The 18,829-nt window shown below is 34.9% G+C and overlaps 1 protein-coding gene and 2 long non-coding RNA genes across 4 annotated transcripts in view; 2 read left to right on the top strand and 1 right to left on the bottom strand.

Moving 5' to 3' along the window:
* LOC106072479 (rhomboid-related protein 3-like) overlaps positions 1–18,829 on the top strand; it is a 131,110-nt gene that overhangs the window by 62,616 nt on the left and 49,665 nt on the right. The window lies entirely within an intron of this gene.
* Positions 10,416–12,462, top strand: LOC129924668 (uncharacterized). Of its 2 annotated transcripts, none has more exons than XR_008776660.1 (3): positions 10,416–10,620; positions 11,924–11,990; positions 12,322–12,462. It is a non-coding gene; the product is annotated as an uncharacterized LOC129924668 (long non-coding RNA). The 2 variants fall into 2 exon arrangements; XR_008776661.1 differs by lacking the exon at positions 10,416–10,620 and adding an exon at positions 10,973–10,989.
* Positions 12,959–17,454, bottom strand: LOC129924667 (uncharacterized). Its single transcript, XR_008776659.1, has 3 exons — positions 16,947–17,454; positions 16,360–16,469; positions 12,959–15,514 (listed from the first exon to the last, which is right to left on the bottom strand). It is a non-coding gene; the product is annotated as an uncharacterized LOC129924667 (long non-coding RNA).

The following is an 18,829-nucleotide window of genomic DNA, read 5'->3' as shown; positions in this document are numbered from 1 at the left end:
AGGGGTAGGGATCCATTCTGTGTCTTTTACATTTGTGTTTCATTGAATTTTTTTCCTTTGTCTATTCTGGTTTTCAGCTTCTGTCATCCGCTCTATTAGCTTCGTGTCGTTGTTAGGGCCGGCCCTTGCGAACAGTGGGGGGAAGTAATTCAGATAAATATGCCACACACGTCCAATTCCCCAGGAAGACATGTCCATCAGGAACGAGAACTTGTAGTCGAATCGCTTATGCTTAAGGTTGTCTGCTCCTGCCGAAATTTGGCGGGGAAAGAGCAAGGCGTGTAAGCGGCCGCATGAGCAGTCGATTTCTGCTTCAAGGTTTCAAGTGCCTTTATGGGTGAGACTTTGTCGGGGGGAGAGTGTGTGAGTGCTTGGGTATGATTGTGTGTGGATTGAGAGGATTGTCGTCGTGTGAGTATGCAAACCACGTGATTGGTGATGCGGCCAAGACGGTGTTGAGCAAACTTCCCCAAATGAGCAGTTTGCATGTCTGGGTTTTTAGTTAAATAATCTCCCCTTTCCCTTCATGCTTCCCCTTCCTTTCCAATCAGTGTGACTGGAATAAAAATTGGGATAATTTTCAGCTCACCACAAGCACACATTCCTAAGAATGAAAAGTTGTTTTAGTGTGTGAATTTATTGAATAAATTTTGTTTTTGTTAAAAAAAAAACCACGCGCAGAGTGGATGAGACCAAAAGAAAATATTCACTGCGCTCTAAAAGAACTCTTTTGGCTAGCTATGGGGAAACCGTCCGTAGAGTCGCGAATCTAAAATGGCCAATCTATATTGGGATTAATGGCCCCCCCTCAGATAGGTAGCCAGGCTCCTACCACTCATCTACACTACTGCTATAATTAAACAAAAAGATTAAATTCTAAGTTTTTTTTTTTTTTTTTTTTATTAATCTACGTATTTGGTATTGTTACTTGTTACTTCATGTTAATACATTTTTTAGATGATATGGGGGGAGGAGGGTTGGTTAGTTGGGTGATAGGTATAATTAGTATAATAATGCAAAATGGCGCTGCACTGTGGCGACATGCAATTTGTGCTTTCATTATTCATTATTATTTCTTTGCTGGATGTATATTGAATGTTCTTTTGTAATCAGTTATGCAGATGAAGACTTCTGTTTTCAAGGTGGGCTCCACAATGAGTATTTACATTAAACGTTTTACTAGATCTAGACTTGTTCAACTTTGGTTATTTGGTTAGGAATAAAAGAAGAAAAATGGCGAGCCAAGATGGCGGCCGTTCTAGTACTAGATCTATTCATTATAGTAAAGATCAACTCCTCGGACTTCGTTCAAAGAGGAAGCCTCTTCCACCGTGTTATGCACATATAAATTGTTTCTACCCTTCCTCTATTAGTACAAGGAAAAGAGGGAAAAAAGGAGGACTACGGCAAAGGCTGAGAAGAAGAGGCTTTCGCCCACCACTTCCTACGATTATTCTAGCTAACGTCCGCTCAATTAGAAATAAAGTGGATGAGATATGTGCCCATGTACGCTACGACCACGTATTTAGGGAAAGTTGTCTATTGGCTTTTACTGAGACATGGTTAGAGGAGGATGACAACGACAGCCTGATTGCTATTGATGGTTTCTCTTGCGTGAGATCTGACAGAACGGGTGAGTCTAAGAAGAAGAAAGGTGGAGGGCTTTGTGTGTACATCAACCTCAAATACTGTACCAACTACACGGTTAAAAAGAGAATGTGCTGTCCGGATCTAGAACTACTGGCGCTTTCATTGAGACCTTTATATTTGCCACGAGACTTTGGTGTTATTTACATAGTCCTGGTTTATGTTCCGCCTACAGCCAAAACGGAAGTTGCAGCTGCAATAATCGCTGACGTAGTGCATGAGTTTCAGACAAGGTCACCGGACGCACCAGTAGTTATACTGGGTGATTTTAATAAATGCACCTTGAAGGTTGACCTACCCAACTTCTATCAACACATTTCATGTCCGACAAGAGAAAACAGAACTCTGGACTTATGTTATTGTAACATCAAAGGGGCATTCACATCTCGTGAAAAGCCACCACTAGGATCATCGGACCACAAAACACTACAACTGCTGCCTACTTACCGTACAAAACTTAAAGAAGGAAAAATCATTCAAAAAAACGTACAAGAATGGACACAAGACAATATTCTCAAACTAAAGGGATGTCTAGACTGCACTGACTGGAATTTGTTCAAAGAGACCACTTCAAATCTGGAAGAATGGGTCGAAGCAGTGACAAATTACATCAAATTCTGTGAAAACATGTGTGTCAGCACTAAGAGCATCAAGATATACCCCAACAATAAACCATGGGTCACTGCAAAAATAAAACGGGAAATAATAAAAAAGAAAAGAGCATTTATGAGTGGCGATGGACAGGCAAGGAAAATTGCTCAACGAAATCTCAACGTCGTTCTTGAGGAAGGGAGGAGAAACTACCGCACCAAGCTGGAAGACTCAATTAATACAAGTGACATGAGACAGGCGTGGGGCATCATGAACAAAATGGCAGGAGCACAAGTCAAATTTAAAAATAATCTTGCTACAAGAGACGAAAAAACATTGGCCAACGAGTTAAATGATTTCTATTGTCGCTTCGACACGAAAGATTTTAATTATCTAAGACTCAAAGCCCTTGAGGATGTCAATGTTAACAACTGCTTAGAATTAGCGATTACTAAAGAGCAAGTTTGTAACATTTTCAAAAACGTCAACCCAATGAAAGCTGGTGGGCCTGATGGAATAAAAGGGCGAATCTTAAAAGAATGTGCTGAACAACTAGCTGAACCTTTCCAAGATATTTTTTCTACTTCATTACTAAACCATGAGATACCACCTGTGTGGAAGTCATCTATAATTGTACCTGTGCCAAAGGTTTCCAAACCGAAGGAAATGAATGACTATAGACCTGTTTCACTTACTTCCATTGTGTCTAAATGTTTAGAAAAATTGGTTAAAATGTTTCTTCTGAATGATCTTTGTAATAAGTTAGACCCTTTACAATTTGCTTACCAAAAGGGTAAAGGTGTAGACGATGCCATCCTAAATATTTTAAACTGTGTCTACAAACATCTGGACTTACCGAACACTTATGTAGGATTGCTCTTTATGGATTTCTCATCAGCTTTTAACACTATACAACTTCATTTACTCATTGAAAAGATGAAAGCGTTGCAGATTAGTCCATACATAATACTATGGGCTAATGAATTTTTGACCCAGAGAGCTCAGAGGGTTAGGGTAAACAATGTTATATCTAATGAACGCATAGTTAACACAGGGGCGCCCCAGGGGGCTGTGACATCGCCATTGTGGTTCATTTTGTACACCAATGATTTTCAATCCGATAGTTCTTGTTGCTCCTTCACAAAATTCGCTGATGATGCGGCTCTTCTTGCCCTGCTCTCAGAGAGCTCAGACGTAAATGAGTATTTCAAAGAATTAGAACACATTGAGGAATACTGTAAAGATAATTTTTTATTATTAAATGTAAAAAAAACCAAAGAAATGATAATCGATTTTCGTAGGGACAAGAAGGAAAATGATATTGTTTCTGTAGCTGGAGAGACTATTGAAATTGTGCAAACCTTTAAATACCTTGGTACTATCCTAGACAATAAACTAAATTTTACTGCAAATACTGATTATATCAGCAAAAAAGGGCAGCAAAGATTACGACTACTAAGAAAACTGTCCTCGTTTAATGTTAGCGAAAAGGCCCTGGCTATGTTTTATCACGCTCACATCTGCAATATTTTAAGTTTCAATATCACTGCCTGGTATGGCAATCTGAGCATTAAAAATAAAAATAAACTTAACAGAATCCTAAATGCTGCTGGCAAAATCATTGGCAAAAAACAAACCCCATTTGGGCAGTTGTTTGAGACAAACATCTATAAAAAAGCTAACAAGATCCTCGAAATAAAGAATCACCCTTTGTGTCAGGATTTTTTGATTTTACCATCACAAAAGAGATACAAGACACCGATAGCAAAGACAAACAGACACAAACACTCTTTTGTTCCCCTGGCAATCAAATCATTAAATAAGAACAATCTGGTATAAACTTTGTCACATGTAAATTATGAGTGAGTCTGGTGTGAATGTACACTTTGGTTTCTTATAGTTATAATGTTTTTTGTTTGGTGTAATGCACAAATTGTAAGACAAATTTCCTTACGGATAATAAAGATTATTATTATTATTATTATTATTATTATTATATAATAGTGTATGACTATAGTCTTCGCTTTCTGCCTAGATCTATTTTGACAAAGTCGTTCTACCAGTGAAGGAGGCTAACGAACGATAACCTAGCTCAAGATTGATGTTTCCAAATAGAAGCAGGCCTACTGGCAACTATACCAGGATTTTTATTTTATAATCAAAGTGTGTTCAAGGCCTGTCTGGTTAAACGTTTGCGTAACACTTGGGTAATGCTGCTCAGCCTGCAACCCAGAGACATATTTGTAAAGTCTTACTTGGAGACCCAAGTATTTACGAGAATTGAGATGCTTAAAACAACAAATGTTTTTGTCTTTAGAGATTGATAATGCAAAAATGAAAGTGGAGCTTAGGGTCGCAACAAGTCCTTTTGACTTCCAGTGGAGCTAAGGGTCTCAACAGCACTTCGCCATCAGACTCTGTTCGGTGCAATGTCCCCTCAGCTGGGTCCATGTCCATCCTGCCTTCTTTGTCTCTTGCTCTACCGATCTTTTCCATGTTTGCTTTGGTCTTTTGCCATTTCTCTTCCCCTGTGGGTTCCAGTCTAAGGTCAGTCGATGTTTGCTAGGTTTGTTTCTCCCACAGATTATTTGGATTGAACCAAAATCTCGGCTTTTTTTTTTTTTCGATTATTATTATCTGCAGTATCGAAACATGTTTTTGGCATTTGTTTTACATGTTTTGGATGTTCCTTTAGGATGGAAGCGGGAGATGGCAGCAGATTGAGTTTGAGACAAAAGTCTATAGCGCAAACCACAGGACAGGGTATCCACATGACAAGGTATCCACAAGACTAGGTATCCACAGAACTAGGTATCCACAGGACTAGGTATCCACAGGACTAGGTATCCACAAGACTAGGTATCCACAGGTCTAGGTATCCACAAGACTAGGTATCCACAGGACTAGGTATCCACAGGACTAGGTATCCACAAGACTAGGTATCCACAGGACTAGGTATCCACAGGACTAGGTATCCACAGGACTAGGTATCCACAATACAAGGTATCCACAGGACTAGGTATCCACAGGACTAGGTATCCACAGGACTAGGTATCCAAATACGCACAGAAATGTCAAAATCATTCTTTAAAAAAAATACACCTCGTTTGTTTGAAATAAAAGTGATTGATATATTTGACTGTGAAAATGTAATTAGTTAATGAGCCATAAAGATTCACGCAAGAGGAAAACTGTCTTGTTTAATGAAGACATTTTTTGTTACTTCTTTGCTATTTGATGTTTCCTCCCGCTTTGCCCTTGTTATGACAGAAAAAGTCTGGCTAAACATAACATTTGATCCTGATTTAAAATTAACTTTATGAACCTGAGCATGATAAAATATGGACAGACAAAAAAAAAGATTGTCTTCATTAAGCGAGACATTTTTAGGTCTCAATTATTGCTTCGATTTTTAAAAGTCCCTGAAGCCACAGACTCAGGAAGTTCGGCCCTTCAATTATTTCCCATCAATTGAATTTTTCGCAGCTGATACAAATGAAAAGAGAGAAAAAAAGTTATTGTCAGGAAATTTAAGTTACGCCAAAATAGCTTTGCTTTTCTAAACATTGTGTTCAAATTATTTCTTTTAGCCCAACTTGATTTGAAATCTGGACAAAAATAAAACAAACACACACACACACACACACACACACACACACACACACATACATATGAAATTAATATAAACCTTACACACGAAATACTCAACTACAACTCAAGAACGCGATAGTCCTTTCTAAATCGATGTTGGCTCTAGATCTAAATCTAGAAGCCAAATTTTACATTTTCATTTATTTATTTTTACTTTGAAAAATTATAGCGGTCAAACTAGAGTTTTTTCCTATGTGGCCAACGAGCCGCAATTCTTTTCTCAACGATATACATTAACTATTAAATTTCTAGAAAAATCGTTAAAGCCCTTTTTAACATCCGCGGTACGCGTTCAGGTTCCTGAAGTTTCCGTGAAGTTCTGACTTGAGTAGAGGTGTGGTAAAAAAAGATATTTATAATTCTATAATTGCATGCCTTTTTGGTTTCGTAATGTTTCGCAAATTTGTCATTGCCGGAATGCCGGAAGTGGTAATGGATGAAAGCACTCCACTGCTTCCAATGTCATTCGTCTCTAATAGCCTCTGACAACCAGTCCAACTTCTGGCCTTCACGTGTGGCTCAGATAGCCTCTGACAACCAGTCCAACTTCTGGCCTTCACGTGTGGCTCAGATAGCCTCTGACAACCAGTCCAACTTCTGGCCTTCACGTGTGGCTCAGATAGCCTCTGACAACCAGTCCAACTTCTGGCCTTCCCGTGTGGCTCAGATAGCCTCTGACAACCAGTCCAACTTCTGGCCTTCACGTGTGGCTCAGATAGCCTCTGACAACCAGTCCAACTTTTGGCCTTCACGTGTGGCTCAGATAGCCTCTGACAACCAGTCCAACTTCTGGCCTTCACGTGTGGCTCAGATAGCCTCTGACAACCAGTCCAACTTCTGGCCTTCACGTGTGGCTCAGATAGCCTCTGACAACCAGTCCAACTTCTGGCCTTCCCGTGTGGCTCAGATAGCCTCTGACAACCAGTCCAACTTCTGGCCTTCACGTGTGGCTCAGATAGCCTCTGACAACCAGTCCAACTTCTGGCCTTCACGTGTGGCTCAGATAGCCTCTGACAACCAGTCCAACTTCTGGCCTTCACGTGTGGCTCAGATAGCCTCTGACAACCAGTCCAACTTCTGGCCTTCACGTGTGGCTCAGATAGCCTCTGACAACCAGTCCAACTTCTGGCCTTCACGTGTGGCTCAGATAGCCTCTGACAACCAGTCCAACTTCTGGCCTTCACGTGTGGCTCAGATAGCCTCTGACAACCAGTCCAACTTTTGGCCTTCACGTGTGGCTCAGATAGCCTCTGACAACCAGTCCAACTTCTGGCCTTCACATGTGGCTCAGATAGCCTCTGACAACCAGTCCAACTTCTGGCCTTCACGTGTGGCTCAAATAATAGGAATAAAATGACACGTTGACGCGGCAGCCTGTCTTAGAATAAAATGACACGTCAGCCTGTCTTAGAATAAAATGACACGACAGCCTGTCCTGAAATAAAATGAGACGACAGCCTGTCTAGGAATATAATGACACGACAGTCTGGTATATTTTGTAAGCCTATTATTTGGTAGTGGTTTTTGCTCACTCTGAACCACATTAACGCAATAGAATGTTGTAGTCACTGCTTCATTGTCTATCTCGACATTGACTTCCCTCTTTCCACCAGGCATCACACAGGATGAAAGGAAATAGACCAAAGAAAAAAATGAAGATCACATGACATCCAGCGTTACATTACAATATCTATTTCTGTACCACCGAAGGCAAAACTGTTGGAAATCTAACAAAGATGAAAAATAGATTAACCATTTTGTCTTTTGACTCTATCATGTTTTGTTTTTTAAATAATTTGAAATAATCGTCAATATATCTTGAAACTGCTGGTACATTCGTTTGTGTTTTGTTTGGAGCAAGTGAAATGAGATACATAATTGTTTACATGGTACATAGATAGTATATAGTACACTCTGGCTACGCCCGTTGATTTGTTCTCAGACTTATATTATTTATTATGACCATGGCAACTCTTTTTTATATTTTGAAGTATTATAAATGGGTCACATTTGAAAGATCAACCTAACCTACTCTTTTTTTAGCCCGTGATTCAGTGTATCTGCTACAATGAAAGTTCACGGCCCGCTTTCTCTTCCCTTCGCTCTATCTCTCTCTCTCATTTTGTTTTTTACCTGCGCGTCTTAATATTCCAACATAGACTTTTGACTTGTTTGGGAAGGACCCTTTCATAATGCGATCCCGACACATACACGCACACATATATTTTGGGCCCGTTAGTTCTAGTATTACTTTTACTTATGTGCTTCACCCCCCCCCCCCCTCCCAGCGCCAGAGTTCTCAATGGACCTCATTTACCAATCGTAAACAAACAACATTTAGCCACGTGATGATATTGATAAAACAACGGGGAAAAAAACTGTCACGTGATAGCCATTGTGTATTACGTAATTTGTATAGAAGAGATAGAGAACCACGTGGCTAAATGTTGGTTGTTTACGATTGGTGAATGAGGTCCATTCAAACTATATTATATTTCGACCGTGACCCCCCCCCCAACACACACACAGTGACACACACACACACACAACCGCTTTTGCATTTTTCGGGCCATTTTAATTACAATGCCAGCTTTAAACTTTTCAAGCTTTCCCTGATGGATCGAGTAGGCCCCAATGGAATGCTTCATATCCGTTTCCCACTTAACACATTTGTTTCGGTATTGTGCTGTGTACATAAAAACAGTTTCATTGTTTTATTTTTTTATACCTTTTAAATGTAGCGAAATAACAATACATCTAGATCTATTTTTTTGTATGCTAGTAGGATTAATTTGTTTATATATATATTTATTTAGTCATCGTCATAGACATAAATAAATATAGACTGGCCAAAGGAAGTAACTAGGCCTACATGTAACTTGAAAACATGTATATCTATTCAATTCTATTGTATTCGGATTTCCGAATTATGAAAAATCGCATGATCTTCATTCTTAGAGATTAAACAAAACTACACTGCCTCCTTATTTACAATATATATATAGGTGTGTGGCTGAAATAGATATGAATACTTCACTTTTATACTGCTCATAAATGCTGTATAATAAAGTACACAAAATTGCAAGTCACAAATGTTCATTTCATAAAACTCTTTAATCGGCCAGTCTATATTTATTGATGTCTATGGTCATCGTTTCAAAAGAAGAGGAAGTGACAAAAGGCGAGTTTTAAAAACTTTCACTTAGACTTAGAGGAAAGGAAAGAAAATACAGGAAGTCCTATTTTCGTGATATTTTAAAAATCCTTTATATATAGATTGGTGCCTTTGGGGAAATACCGACAATAAATTACAAAGGGTTGATCATTGACTTATATATACTACTCTAAACTGGACATGGAGACAGTTTTTAGAAAGTTGGAACAATGCGTTGTTTTGTAAAGTAGTTAAAAGAAGTAATGTTGTGATGTTTTTTTTCAACCCTAACCAATGTAACATATAATTTAATTTTTAGATCTAGATCTCGTAATTGAACATCAAAAATAAGAGTAGTTTCATCTCATAATTACTATTTTGCAATTTTTAGATACATAATCTAGAAAGATCTAGGTAATCAATCTATTTAAATGTACATAAGATGATTTAAATCAACATGAACTATTTCGATCTAGGATTTTTGAAAAATTATCTCAATGGAAACAAACAGGAAATGGCTTTGTTTCATATATTTGCGTGAATATCCGAAAAATGATTTTGCATTATTTCTAAACTTTGAAAACTGAAGATCATTACTTTTCTATGAAAAAAGAGTTTACGTACATAAAAATCTATATATAGATAGGTCTGTGAATCGATCAATCGCGGATAAGAATTTATTTCCGGTTTCCAGTCTAGTGTAATATATAAGTCTATGGGGATGATATAGCTTACGTTTTTTTTTTTTTTTGCGAATAGCGTAAAAATACTTTGGTTGTTTGTGAAAAACTCAAACAGACGAAAACTCCAAGGACATTTGCCTCCCTAAAACAAACCAGTCAAGAAACAAAGTTTCCAATCTCTAACTCAAGATCACAAGAGACTACCCCCGTTGGCTCGATACCAGACAAACCATGGACTATATCTGATCATGAAGCTGCCACCCCCGCCTCAACCTCGGTAGTTGTAAATGACTTCCCCCATCCATTCCCCCCCCCTCCCATCATGGAATCTCTTGTCGCTATGATTTGTTCACATCGAGACCACCAGTGGAAATGGAAAATGTCAAAAGTTCAGTTCGTTTTATTTTGGTACAAATTTGTCTAATAATACATTTTTCCTTTCTACCTAATTTTGCTTTATTTTTTTTTTTTTACTCATTAAAAAAAAAGTCTGCTACTTTCTGTGTTTCTGTCCAATGTTACATTTTCCATTCTTTATATTTTTCTTTTTTACTCACAGACATTGTTTGTATTTCTTGTTTGTTTATTGACAAAGTGTTTCGCATACACAATTATTTACGTGGTGTTGTTTGACCAAAACGTGCGTACAAATCTCTTGTTGGACAATCTATCATTACCATAGACTATATATTACATGGACTGCCAACTCTACGCACTAAGCCTATATTTTTCAATAAACAAGTCCCGTTCACGGAGGCGTCCTTGGTTGCGTGGTAAATTGACTTCCGGTAGATTTTTTTTTACGTATAAAGAAACCATTCCAGAAGATTTTTACCACCACTTTTACAGCAAATCATGAATGGAAACTGAATTGTTAAAGAAGATGTTACAGAGGTAAGTGTGCACAAATCAATTTCTGACTTAGATCTATAACTGTAAAGCTTTATAGCTGATTTTCTTAGCCAATATAGACTAATTAGCCAAGCCTGTATTTCGTGTATTTTCTTGTTTACGACATTGATTGAATTGAGGTTCTTGTGAGAGCATAGCCTCTCTCTCTCTCTCTATATATATATATATATATAAACCAAATAGTAAGACTTATTCAGAAGGATAACCCGGTAAATTTAGATCTATATGCTCTTACTATAACAGGCTAAAATGACCTTTCGTTTATAAGTTGTAAAAAAAGTCCTATATTATGTGTAGGCCTAAAGTAAAAGTAATAAGTCTAGATGTAAAGTTTTCTCCGAGTTGAAAAATGTAAGTATGTTTGGCATTTAGATGCTGTCGTTGATAAAATAGAAAAAGTACATTCTGTGATGTTTTATGGCAAGTTATTATAACACAGTGCAGGACAGGCCACTGTCCTGTTGCCTCATGTTTCTCACGGCTATGGCCAAATTTCGAATCCTGGTGCCCCCGTGCCGCATTTTCTGTTTGACTTCCCCAGACTTGCTAATCTACGTCTCAACAGGTCAGAACCAAAAATTCTCGATCTGTATGGTGACATGTATGCACTACGCAATACAGCAGGGTTTCTGTCCAGGGCTTTTGCAAGAGAAGATTTGAGCCTCTCAAGCCCTCACTCAAATGGAGTTTGATGATGTTGACTTTTTATGCCCTTTTTTCTGTCTTGGTGAGAGTTATTGTAAGACTGAACTATTGATCTGCAGCTGTCGAAGTATTGACTAGCCTTTGTAATAATTACTGCGAAAGGTAGTGAGAGCAGCATCGTCGTCAAACATCAGTTCCCTAATCAGGTTATGTAGTTTCCTCGTTTTGGTCAAGCCAGTTTAAGAAGCCTTCCATCCGATCTACTGTGGATATATAGGGCCTACTCCATCTTCCAAGGCGCTATGAGAGTACAGACGAAACAATTCCGAATAGTGTTGATGGCCAAAACCCATCCTTGTTTTACCCTGCTCTTGATAGATAATACCGGTACCTAAAAGTCTTAGAGGAAGAACTGTCAAACTTTACAGTTCATATCATGTGAAGCTAACAGTAGTTTCAATAGCTTATTTGGACAGACAATTTTCACTAGTAAAAACCACTTCTGCTTAGTGTGAGCATATTGCTAAATGAAGTTCATATTTCTATTACTTTCTACTCAAGTCACCCAAGAGAAATTTTATTTAAAGCGAAAACTTTTTATAATGCATTTTTCGTTGTTTTTGTTTTTTTTTACTTAAAGAGCATACTACTTCCACAAACCTGATTTGATTGTCACTAACTTTCAAATTGAAAGGGATCTACTACAAGTGAGATTTTTTTTTACTTTGTCCAATAACATTGTGTTATCAATACATGTATCACTTTAAATTACTTGTAATTGTGAAATAATAGGTAAAAAATCTCCTTAAGTACATGTTATATATTTAATCCTATGCATAAAATTTATTTACATAAAAAAAAATCATTAAAGCAGGCCTAATTGTAGAGAAAAAATTATTTCTTGTGATTGCATTGAAATCAACTTTAAAGATGCTGTCCATTGTTGTAACATAAAGTAGTCTTACATTTTTTAATTAGCAAATATATATATTTATAACATGTCTAAACTAGTTTGAATTTCTTTTCTTTTTTTCTCAGCTGCTCATGAATTTCGAGATTTTACAGCTAATAGAGGAACAAATTTTATCTGCTTCCACTTAGCCAAACAGCATGGAAATATGCTATTGTAATGAGTAGAAGATATTTGTCATTTAGAGTATCATGCAACAGCTAATTATCAGTCCACACATTTCAAGATGAGGAAAAGAACAGTATAAGCTACATTCATTGATGCATTATTTATAAAAAAATATATAGTCAACCCAGTCATCACTCCATTTTTTTATGAAGCCAGTTACAGTTACCATGAAGGGATGAAATTTCAGATAATATTCTGTTAATTTCATGAAATGAGAATAGGCCTACATCAGAAATTGAAATGGTCATCTTCAGTATTTAATGTTTCATCTAAAAATGATAATTATATTAAAACATATTTGATGTACAAACAAATGAAAACCATTCAAACACTTTTTTTTTGTGAAGTATAGATGATTAAACTTGTAAGTGTCTGAACAATACTACATCGACATTAACTTATTATTATAGACTTTTTACAGGAATGTATCTTAAGCTGGACTGAAAGAGAAAGTTGCTATAATTTAACTCTTTGACTGCTGTGTTTTGTTTTCAAAAAAATGCTACTTTTTTTAAAAAAATAAGAAAATGTTCCAAACATGGCTAAAACAAAAATTTATTGTTTAAGTACCAATGATGCTATAGTAACAAATTTGGTATCAAAGTAAAGGTAAATGAATGGAGAATGTGAAAATGTAAACATCTTTCTATTTAAATATAAGATACAAATTATAATCTAAATAATATGACACTCAGAAAAAAAAATGGATGCCAACTTTAGAACTTTTGAGACCTAAATTTAGATTTTGTTCTTTGTATTACTGTTGAAACAGCATATTTAGACTATTTACAGCATTTTCAAAAAGAAATGTGATAAAACAGTCAATAAAAGATGATGAATCATTGATTATATTATTATTTTTACCTTGTTTTTTAGTCAGAAAAAAAGTGAAAATTATTGCGCTTTTCATTACTACCAATAACAATAGATACCAGTACTAAATCTATCAACCAAATGCACTCAAATATTATGTACATTTGAATCAATGGGATATAGATCTAGATTTGTCTTCTTTTTATTTGCATAGAACATCTTTCATTCTAATACTAGACCAGTGCAAGACATAGGCTAGCGAGAGATCAAAGCCTAAATCTCTAACTAGATGAAGGACAATAAAAATCCTAATTCATTTTACCTAAGATTTAGACATCAAATAGATCATTATTACTGTTCCTTTGTGATATTTTCAAAAAGAAATGTGATAAAATAGTCAATAAAAGATGATGAATCATTGATTATATTATTATTTTTACCTGGTTTTTTAGTCAGAAAAAAAAGTGAAAATTATTGCGCTTTTCATTACTACCAATAACAATAGATACCAGCACTAAATCTATCAACCAAATGCACTCAAATATTATGTACATTTGAATCAATGGGATATAGATCTAGATTTGTCTTCTTTTTATTTGCATAGAACATCTTTCATTCTAATACTAGACCAGTGCAAGACATAGGCTAGCGAGAGATCAAAGCCTAAATCTCTAACTAGATGAAGGACAATAAAAATCCTAATTCATTTTACCTAAGATTTAGACATCGAATAGATCATTATTACTGTTCCTTTGTGATAAATTATGGATTTAGAATAGTTTTATATTTTACTTTTATTTAGTAGTAAACCTTTTGGAGCGCAACTTGAACCAGTATAGTGATGGTGATGATTTTTACCAAAAAAAATTGCTAGAAAATATACCAAGAAAAGGCCCAGCATGGTGGATGAATATTGGATTTAGATCTGCCATTTCTGTTGTTTTCATTTATCTAAGGGTTAGATCTATAGGAATCTACAAAGGTGTAAAGATAAAAGCATAGATCTAGTCAACCTTGATCTACATTCAAGACCTAGCCCTAGTCTAAGGCTAAGGCCTAAGCCTAAGCATATAAGGCAATACTAGATCTAGATCTAAATCTAAATGCTAATAATGTCCAAGTCTGCTTCATCCTATGCTAAATCTTGATCAAGATCTTCATTATTACAATTCAAAGAAGTATAAATAAAACAATAATAAAGCTTCTTCAGTAGTAAACATTGTGGGTGTGTCTTGGACAAGCATAGCCATGATGTTGTAGATTTTTACAGATAAACAATACTAAAAAAAAAAAAAGAAAATGGGGAAAAAATGCCCACCCCACAGTACAGTGGATGATTATTTGATGTAGATCTACCATTTCCTTTCTTTTTATTTACCAGAAGCTTAGATCTAAAGATATATCTAGATCTAGAGTCCAAGTCTAGAGATAAAAGCTTAGATCTAGTCAATCTCGATCTACAGACTACACCTAGCCTACTGACAATAATAGATTTAGATCTAAATACTAATAATATAGATATAATCATATAAATACGCTAAATTTAGACCTACCTGAATCTAATCTAGATCAAATTCTTCATTATTACTATTTATTTGTGATAATTTTTAGAATAATTATAAAGTTTCTTCAGTAGTCAACATTGTGGGTGTGTCTTGAACTAGCGTAGTCATGGCGACGTTTTTTTACATTGTAAAAAAAGTAATAAATAAATGTCTAAATAAAGCCAAAAGCTTCTAATTTCTATGTAAACAAAGGATGAAGAACTTTTTTATAAATTAAAAATAGTTCCACTGTTGTTAGTTAAAATTTTTAATTTAAAAATGCAACGAAACAAAGGTAGGGTAAGAACGTCTATGGGATAGACGTTCCGTGCGTTTAGGGCAGACAGACCGTCTATGGGATAGACGCTCCGCACTCATTGAGTTAAATAATAAAATTTATTAGTTTGAACATGTAACTAAAAATTGAATAATGCTAACATTTACTGACAAGTGAATATTGGTAATGATGTGCTTTCTATTTTAATAAGTCAATAATATTAGTAAGAACAATATTATCTTCACTTTCTTAATATTATAAACACAATATTTCTTGAAAAGATTTTTTTAAATTATAGAAATAATGCTCAAGTCTTCAGAAATGGTAGTTTTCAGAATCATCAAATCAAGGACAACATAGTATTCATGAACTTCCAGCTATCAGCAAGCTCCTAGTAGGTATTATGGAGCACATTCTCCTTCAACTCAGAAGATCACAGGCACTGGACAAATTCTAGTACTGTTGATGGAATAGAAACAACATACATTAAATTCATAACAAGTCACCAATTCAATCTTAGTTTCATATAGTACCAAACTTCCATATGTTCAAGTCCTTTACGGATAAAATCAATTCTGAAAACATCTAACAAAACAGTTCCTTAAAAAGTATATTAGGAGTATAGTAAAGTATATTAGAGGTTTTACACAAAAAATGCTATGGGAACATATTATGAAACTAAAATATTACAAAAAAAAGGAATAGTATAATAATAACAATATTTAATCTTTGACATTATATTCAGTAATATTATGAAAATTTAATGAATGATTAAATGCACTTGAAAGTGAAGGGAACAGACTTTGTAAAAAATTCAGGAAATTTTCTGCACAAGCATGCTGAGGTAACCCAAATAAAGAGAGTCATTGAATATTGTACTGAGTGTTTGAAACATAATTTTTTACTGCATACATTAAATTATAAACATATCTTTGCAAATTTAAAGGGAGAATTTGAAGACAGCTTTTATTCTTTTTGCACTAAGATAAAAGTATTAAATTTTAAGCTGCCCTACTTACTGGAAGGAGGCCTGGTGGCTTAGCGGTAAAGCGCTTGGCTTCCGAACCGGGGACCGAAGTTCAAATCCTGGTGTAGACTGGAATTTTTAATTTGAGTCTGAGTCCACTCAGCTCTAATGGGTACCTGACATTAGTTGGGGAAAGTTAAAGTTGGTCACTGTGCTGTCCACATGACACCCTCGTTAACCGTAGGCAACAGAATGGTCAGAAACAGATGATCTTTACATCATCTGCCCTATCGATCACAAGGTCTGAAAGGGAAACTTTACTTTTTTTTTTACTTACTGGAAGTTTCGTAGGAAGAGTTTCTGGCATAACAAGTGAGTTTTGTGGCATTCATCCTATTGATAAACTCTTAGAAATAAGAAAGCATCATTTCTTCTTGAAATATACATCTGCGGAAAAGAAAAGAACAATTGCTTTTAATGTGAGCAATAATAAAATTCTAATTAAATTTTTAAAATCTCCAAAATATTTATAGTGACTTAGTTCAAAGAATTATGTAAAGACTTTCTTTAAGCATTTTCTCAACTCATCTGACATCCTTTTCCACCAAGATAACTGGTTAATCTGTACTTCTAATTGAGAATTGTTGCATAATATATTTAATTCTTATGCAAGAAAGTATAATTTGAAGGAAAACACCTTAGATAACAAAAGAGTGGTATTGGCCTGCATGAGAAAATTATCACTTTAGAAATACCCTGCACAGGCTGGAGGGAATATAATATGTTTTATTTACAACATAACAACAATATTGTGTAAATATTCAACTATAAGTTAGCTTTAAATAAAATAGCACATGGATTCGTACAATTAAAATAGACTTACATAACGTTTAAAAATAAATGATTAATTACTTAAAAACTTACTGTTAAATGTATTTATACAGCTTCTGGCACTGTTTGAAAACTCCTTTGAAAACAATAAGAGCATATTGTGGCAGTATCTGGGTAAATACTTGAATCCACACATTGAATGGTAGCAATTAGAGCCCTTTGGGTACCTTTCAACATCCTTTGTGTACTTCTTTGGTAGTTAAGAGAAAAGTTAAGATCTAGATCTACAGTGAATAAATAGCACAATTTGGTACCTATTGCCTACTAGAATATGTGAGAATAATGAAAAACGAAAATAGAACCGATTAGAATGTCTAGTCCAATCTAGTACAGTTGTTTATATCTAGGCAAGATATGAGTTGTGATCAAAAGAGCTAGATCTAGTACATGAGTAGGGCCTATGTTAATGGGCATGGCTGTAGATAGTAGTATTGCTCATCAGAAACATTAAATCTGTAGTGTATAAATCACAAATGGGAATAGATCTAGATACAGATTCTAGATCTTATAACTTTGTCTTTATTATAAGTATAAGAGTCTAGGTCTATTATTATCATATAAAATATAGATATAAACTAGAGTCTAGATATAGAGTCGTTAGTAAAGATAAAGTAGATCTTCAAATAGTTTAAAGAACGATCTGTGACACTGTGAGCCAAGCACTTCCATTCATGATTCACATATGAAGAAGCTAAGGCTAAGGCGCCTAAAAGGGCTAAGTAGTAAGTAAGACGAAGTTTAAGTTAACAAGTCAGGAAGTCAGATTAAAATTAATCATCATGATCAAGGTAAGATGAAGCTGAACATCTAGACTTGAAATTATCCTAGATCTAGTCTAGAGTCAACTAGAGCTAGATTCTATATAATAGGGGACCTATATAGATTCTATATCTTCATTCTCTGGGTTTATCAGACACACAAAGATGATGAATCTAGAGATTCGACGTTCATAATATTTTTAGTCATAATTTTGTTAAGAGTACTATAGGCATAGCCAGATTTTTTATAAAAACAAATTATTATTTTACAAACTTAAAAATGGGCATTTACATAAATAGTGTTTAGTGTTCTATTATATATATATATATATATATATATATATATATATATATTTATATATAGTAGTGTAGTAGTGTGTTGTGTGTAAGTTCGTATTTGTAGATAAAGTTTATAGCTATAGGTCACTAAATCTGGGTGAAAGTCTACATGTTTATGTGTACAATCACTTTCTAGTGAAGTAGAGCCTAATGATTCTAAAATTTTATTGGGCGAATATATTCGAAACAATATCAGATCTTTTTATAGCTTTTAGAAGAATTGGATGTTATTTGGGATTCTAGTTAGTTAAAAAAAAAACACTAAAAACTTGAAGGCCGAAATTTTTATGCAGATTTTTCAGTTAGTCATACATACATCGTTGATTTTTTTTTATGGTTGATTTTCCATTACTATAGATAAAAATGCACATTATCTTGAAATTAAAATCAAATTGAATAAAAAAAAATATTTGTAGATCTGAACAAAAGTTGGTAAAGATGTAAGATTGTAGGCTTATTGACTCACTATATTGTTATTTTATTTAGACTGACTCATTCACAGACTTAACTTAGGCCTATATCACCCATTATATACACAATTAATAAATGACACTCTCAGAAATGTATTGACTCTTTCAGTAAATCGCTTATCACATTTAAAATATACATTGTAAAAATAATGATAATAATTATCAAATGTGATGAAAAAAAAAAGAAAAACAAATAATCCAAACTGGCAGCACCAATTAGCAGACAATTAATGTCGTAAACAAGAATACACGAAATACAGGCTTGGCTAATTATCTATATTGGCTAAGAAAATCAGTTACAAAGCTTTATAGTCATAGATCTAAGTCACAAATTGATTTGTGCACACTT

The sequence above is a fragment of the Biomphalaria glabrata genome, chromosome 2, assembly GCF_947242115.1.
Source record: "Biomphalaria glabrata chromosome 2, xgBioGlab47.1, whole genome shotgun sequence".
Taxonomy (NCBI): Eukaryota; Metazoa; Mollusca; class Gastropoda; family Planorbidae; genus Biomphalaria; species Biomphalaria glabrata.
This window is presented reverse-complemented; position numbering and strand designations above follow the sequence as displayed.